Below are 7219 nucleotides of genomic sequence, written 5' to 3' on the forward strand. Positions count from 1 at the left end.
TCTTACAAAAGAAATAAATTTTTACCGAAACTCTGAAAAAAGTTAAGATTTTGATTTTAGAAAATGACGAAAAATCAAGCAACTTTTAAACTGTTATATTCAACTGTCAATCCGTCATGGCAACTGCTTTAACTATTAATATTCTTTTTTCAGTTTCTTATAGCAACTATTTAGTATTCAACTGTCAATTTGTTATGGCAACTATTCAAACAGTTATATTCAACTGTCAAGTCATTATGGCAATAATTCAAACTGTTATTGCAATGTAACAAATTATATTCTATTGCTAGGAGATTGAGTTTTGCATCACTTATTCGAAAATCATGAACTACCAATTTGAAAGTGATTTTCTATTCACAATTATGCAGACGTCAACGACAAAATGTCTTTTCTGTTTAATGAGTAGTGCTTAATTTCTGGTCAAGAGTTTTTTTTTCCCATGCAACAATCCTAACTCGTTAATTATTGCACCACGAATTAAAAAAAAATTATTAATAAATTACAATTTTCAAAAATTATAATCAATGGAATTCTCAATCAGAATTCGTTAAATGAGAAATTCTTAAATGAAATAGGAAAAAGTCATGTTTTCAAATTTAAATTCTATTAAGGAACATTTAATATATCTGAGGTGTTTTTTTTAATCAATTCATTGTTTTTAAGTAAATTATTAAAATAACAAGATTTTGTGCTTTTTTCTTATTAGATGTTACTGGAGTAAAAATCCAAGCTTAGTTGCTATACGATTGAGATAAAAGTTTTCGACCTAAAGTCATTGGTTGGAGTCAGTAATTTCAAATAGAGTATTGTTTTTTTTTCTTTTCTTAATGCAAAATATGTATAAGAAACTTTAATAATTTTTGGAAGCCTCAAGTATTTAATGACTTGAAATACACAAATAAAAAGTAATGTCAGATTTTTTTGACTTTATAAAATATTATGGACAAAATAAATTATGTAAAACGTGGTATAACTGTATCGCTCATGGGCTGCAATACTGGCACAACTCAAAAAACAAGCGTTTTGGAATCAAAACAGGTGTAAATATGAAAATACACATTCTTTCAGCAACAGTACTAGCACAACTCATAATTCAACTTGAAGGTAATCTTCGTTTGAGCAAACTAAAGCATTTCTTATGCATTTTGCTTAGCAATGAAACTTTTAAACCCACTTATCTCAAAACTTGATTTTTTGAGTTGTGCCGCTATTGCAGCCCATGAGCGATATACTTTGGTATATACTTCTATAAATGTTTTATTTATCTTAATCTGGGAGCAATTTAATATTACGAAGCACTTTTTTTACATTACAAAGAAAAATTATTAAATTTTTTATTAACATTAAAATCAAAAAATTGACTAACGACATTTCAAAATTCAATTTACGACAAACTTATTTTCAAAAGCGTCAATAAGCTGAATCAAAAAGTTGTGCAATTCAAAAAAAAAATAATGATAATAAATAAATAAATTAGAAAATTGTTTACTAGACAATACAATTCATTACGTATTATATTGAAAAAAAATTACAGTGTTGTGAAGAATATATCTCGGAAAATAGATTTTTCATAAACATTTTATTAAAAAAAAATTTTTTATAACTCTTATTTTTATCAATTTCTGAATAATATTTTCGGTCCTAATAAAAACGTTAAAAAAAGTCAGAGACACTTTATTCATCATATATTACACAAAAAAGGAAATTAAAATTTTAAAATTAGAAACTTAAAATTGGTTAAACCTCTCAACTATTCAATCTGCGTATATCTCTTTTAAATTCTTAATTCAGTCAAGAAACCGAGAAATTCAAAAATATAAATAAGAAAAACGTTTTCTCGGAACTGTAATCCTATACACATTGCAGTCAATAAATAACAAATAAATCAAAGAAATTATGGCATAAAATACGTCATAAGTATTTGATAAAACAATTTCATGAACCTGAATTTCAAACTCTTATTTTGTCGAAATTTCTCATTAACATATTCGATTGCTAATTTTATGTAACGAAAAATAACGATAAAAAGCAACGTTACCTCAGTTTGTCTAAAATGTTAAAATTTCCAAGGCTTTAATTCACTTAGTTCTAAAAATAGATCACTAGCCAGCTCTACTAGCATTCATTTTACGCGATCTTTGTTTTTAATTTTTATTAAACTAAAAATTCAACGATTAATATATATTTTGTAATTATTGTATTATATTGAAATCATAGAGTATATTTGTTTCTTATTGTCAATTTTCAATTAGGAATTTATTAAAATATTTGACTCTAAATCAAGAATCTTAAAATAATTATATTCGGAATTAAATAATTTGTTAAACTTGCAATAAAATTAGGGGGAAATGCAAACTATATATGTTTAATTTAATTCGAGCTTTAAAGCAATGCTTGTTTAGTTCTTTGCATTTTTTAAATCCTTTAATAAAATCAAATAAATCTATTTTGAAAGAACCATGGTTTTGGAAAACTGTCTAAGGAGTTTAGATTGTTTTTAACAGATTAAAACATTTTATAAAATAAATGCACAAAGTTAAATTACGGAAGATAAATTATTTTAGAAGAGGTATTCCAAATATTTTGTGATCTTTTGAAGAAAATGAGCAGCTTATTCAAAGTTAAAGTTCTAAATTGTTCCATTTACTTAATTTTGATCTCAGATTTTCGTAAATTATTTTGCTAAACAATAGCATTTGGTTAGAAAACACACTTATTAAAGAGAATTTATTTATTTTAACATAAATTATTCTACGAAGCAAACTTACAACCACATTTCCCCTTTACTATTTTAAAATCATCTGCTTTATAGCATTTCCGTTTAAACTATTTTCTTAATTGAAAATTTGAAAAAAAATATTAATAGCTACAAAAACAAATAATTATCATGTCATTACGAATAAGATAAAATATTTGAGGCATTATCACAAAAATTATAACACTACCATGAAAGAAATTTTAAAAAAAAGCATTTCTAATCAAAACAAGAAAACTACTCACTTTCAATTCCTATACAGATCTCAGCACTTGTCGAATTACAAATTCAAAAATCACCAAAAAAACAAACAAAAAAAGTTTTTTTTAATCCCAAAGCCAATCAAAAGGCAACAAAATAAAACAATCTTTTCACAACACAACTAAAACGAAAAAAAAAGAACAAAAAAAAATCAAAACAATTTTTTCAACTCCTCTTCCAAATTTCTATAACATCTCTTTCTCACACTTTATGAACGGCAATTAATTTATCTCTTTTTTCATTATTAAAGAAAGACAAGAAAAAGTAGAAAGACCGCCTCTCCACTAGAACTCAAAAGCAACACTGAAGAAGCAGCGGGTGTCTGGAATCTCCGGCTTTTCACGTGACATTGTAGGGAGCAGGCGCGGGCGATGGAAGGGTGGCAAACGATCATGGAGCAACTGGTTGGAGGGGGTCGGTCGGTGATTTTCTAAGCGAAGTGGGCTGTGATAAATGGGTTATATTCATGAGGTTACGGACGGAAAGGTGGGATCACTTTAATACTAGCCATGACTTCAGAAATATATGAAGTTAGAGGAGGTGTTACTTTTTATTTAAAGGGAAGTTACTTAATTTTATCTGCGAAACGAATTCCTTGTTTTATTTCTCGAAAGAAGATCTTATAGTTGCTTTCTTTATGATTAAATTTTAAGTTTTTTTTCCCATGTTACTGAACAATGAATATGATTTAAAAATCTACTCTTAAATATTCGAAGTGGGTTGAGAAAAATAGGTTATATTCATGAGGTTACTGGTTGTAAGAATTATTGTTGTTGTTGGCGTAAGCCAGTGTTTCCCAAAGTGTGATACGCGTACCCCCAGGGGTACGGGGACAGTTTAGCCGGGGTACGCGTTCTTATGCGAAATATCTTGCAACAAACGAAAATTTGAAACGTTTTTATTTAAAAACAAAGCAAGCCATGAAAATTTACGATTACGTATTTTTCTAGTGGCTATTTTTTGCGGTTAACAGTTAATAATTAGTGGTGTCAACAGCCAGTTGTGATTTTTAAATTTTGTGCAATTTTTTTATAGTAAAAAATGCATTCATTTTTTTATTAGTGGTGCACAGCTTTACAAAAAATTTAGAAAGGGTACACAAAAGTCATAAGTTTGAGAAACACTGACGTAGACCATCGGGGATGCGATTGTTCTTGTTTTCCAGTGGCACTCTTTCTGGCCAAGTATTCGACTTCTGTCCCACCTATACGTCACACCCGTTTATAAGACGGACCCATTCATACATCCATTCATTCATCCACAGATCGCAATTTTGACCTGAACTAGAGAACGATCAATCTCCAATCCGCCAGAGGTATAATTTGTTATGGGGACATGGAGGACTTTATGACCCGACATATTTAACGTGCACCAGTCACCATTTACAACAAGGGGATTCTTCGGCCGACTGGATTTGAATTATAAAGTACACTTGTTTCTTATTATTAAATTTCAATTAGGGATTTATTAGGGTATTTGACTCCAAATCAAAACTTTTAAAATAATTATATTCTACATTAAATGATTTATTATATTTGCACTAAAATTAGGAGAAAATGCGAATTATGTATGTTTTAGCTTAATTCAAGCTAGTTAATTATTATGAAATACTAATTAATAAATTGCGAGCTGAAAGTTCCACGCCCTACCAACCAGACTATCCTAACCCGGTAGTAAAAATTTAATTTTTGATTTTTTTTTCTGTTTCAATAACTTTACAAAGCGAATGCCTTTGTATAAATATGAAAAATTATAAGAAAGATAAGATATTCGATGAAAGCAATTTTTTGGGTTGTTTGATGGCATCTTATTGGTTGAGACAAGTTAAATTTGTTTTATAATTAAAATGTTAACTAAATGTTTTGTCTTGCAGTTAAATGTTATACTATAAAATATTTTCTATTTCAAAAAATAGCTAAAAATGAAGAATTTGTCTTTTTTTATGTAACATGATTAAAAAAAACTATGCATATAAAATATTTTATAGCGTTAATGATTTTATTTTCTAATCTACATATTTCTTAGTCTTTTAAGAAGTTTAATATTTAGGTCTGGTAGGTTTTCAATTAAAATAAATATTGAGATAATATGAATTAGACATCCGAAAACAGGGAGAAATGTGATAAATGTACCGAAAGTCACAAAAATAAATGACTATTTGAAAAATAAAAATTTACAGAAAGTATAAATTTGAGTTTTCAGTTTTGCTTAACCAGTTATTTTGCACCCAAATCTTAAACATTACTTACAATTTCCCTCAACAGATTGCCCTTTTAACTGGAAAAAATTATTAAATGTTTCCTCTCGTAAGTAAAATCATTCTAACTGAAACTGTGTCTATTTAGTTTGTCTTTCTAGGTTTTTTTTTCCACAGTCAGCAGCGCCAGCTGTTGACGGATATTGCAAATAAGTTTAAAATTCAGAGAGGATAATCTTCTGATAATTATTATGATCTGATAAAATATTTTATAGCATAAATGATTTTTTTCTATCAAAATATTAAACAATGTATTCTCTTGTACGAGGGTTGCTATTTATATTTCCGGCCTAATAATGAAAAAACAAATATGTAGGATCGAAATTGGTTTTATTGTTTTTCAAAATATTCTCCATGATGATCAATACACTTTTGCATGCGTTTGAACCAATTTTCGAGGCATTTTTTCCATTCTGATTGAGGTAACTCCAAAACATGCGTTTTGAAAGTATCAACCGCTTCTTCGGTGGTCGAAAATCGTTGTCCACGTAATTTACTTTTGATGTGTGGGAATAAGAAGAAGTCATTGGGTGCCAAATCAGAGCTCTACGGCGGATGACCCATCAGTTCGATCTTTCGCTCGGTCAGAAATGCCTTTGTTTGAGTCGATGTGTGAGAGCTCGCAATGTCATGATGAAGAATGATTCGCCTGTTCTTCTGCTTTTTTCGAATTTCTCCGATGACTTCTGGCAAAAAAATGGTCGTGTACCATTCAGAATTGATCGCCCTGCGTTGCTCTAACGCCACTGTTACCACATGACCGTTAATGCCGAAGAAACAGGCAATTATTTGTTTCGATGTGCTTCTTCCTCGAACAACTTTTGTTGGTTTTGCCTCGTCTTGGAAGACCCATACAGTTGATTGCTGTTTTGTTTCCGGCTCATATGTATAGATCCATGATTTGTCACCTGTGTAGATGTTATACACAGCCTTTGATGTACCTTGAACGTATTTTTCCAACATTTCCTTGCACCAATCGACACGAGTCTTTTTTGAGCGTTTGTCAGATTATGCGGGATCCAACGCGAACAAATTTTTTTTACGTTCAAATGTTCATGCAATATTTTATTGATGCTAGTCATACTAATGTCCAAAGACGCCTCTATCTCACGGTATGTCACATGACGATCTTGCTTTATCAGTTCACGCACAGCATCGATCTTTTCTGGCACATTAACGGATTTTGGACGACCTGCACGGGATTCGCCCTGGATCGAACATCGACCACGATTAAATTCGTTATACCAATTTTTTACAGTGCTGTAGGATGGCGCTTTATCTCTGAATAAAGAATTAAGTTCATCGAAGCACTCTTGTCTTGACAATCCACGTCGAAAGTTATGAAAAATAATGGCACGAAAATGCTCACGATTCACGATTTTTGAAAGAGAAGAACTTTTCAATTTACTGTCAACAACACAAATGAAGCTATAATGGTAAATCGTCTGCTGAATTTATGTTTAAAAATATCAAACTTTCGATTAAAATCGTCTGCGGTCGCCTAGCAACACTTACTGTTGCCAAGGCCAGAAATATAAATAGCAACCCTCGTATGTCAGATCACTGTAACTGAAACGGTGTCTGTTTAGTTAATCCTTATAGGTTTTTTCACAGTCAGCAACGCCAGCTGTTGGCGGATATTGCAACTAATTTTAAAATTCATTGAGGAAAATCTTCTGATTTTCTGAATCGAACGAAGCATATCACACACTTCTATATCCATCAGTTTTTAAAAGTATTTTTTAAATCAACCGTTAGTTTTCGGGGTACTCGGTAAATAAGAGTGGCAACATTAAAAAATTTAATGAGCATCAGTAGAGCTTTTTTATTTTCTTCGTATAACTATTTGACGTGTTATAACTGTTGAAAGTATTACTTTCAGCTAAAATATTGAAAAACTAAAATATTGAAAACTAAAATATTGAAAATATTGCATTTCAAAAAAA

At 30.0% G+C, this 7219-nt stretch overlaps 1 protein-coding gene across 2 annotated transcripts in view; it reads right to left on the reverse strand.

The window, feature by feature from the left end:
• The window catches only part of LOC107453385 (calcitonin gene-related peptide type 1 receptor), a 411922-nt gene extending 408598 nt beyond the window's left edge, over positions 1–3324 (reverse strand). For both annotated transcript variants that reach the window (XM_071177833.2, XM_087157756.1), the window contains exon 1: positions 3001–3324. The gene's annotated coding sequence lies outside the window, so the exon portion shown is untranslated. The remainder of the gene's footprint in view (positions 1–3000) is intronic.
• Between the last annotated feature and the right edge of the window lie 3895 nt (positions 3325–7219).

The sequence above is a fragment of the Parasteatoda tepidariorum genome, chromosome 2 (assembly GCF_982258835.1).
Source record: "Parasteatoda tepidariorum strain Cologne lab strain chromosome 2, Ptep-v5.0, whole genome shotgun sequence".
Lineage (NCBI taxonomy): Eukaryota > Metazoa > Arthropoda > Arachnida > Araneae > Theridiidae > Parasteatoda > Parasteatoda tepidariorum.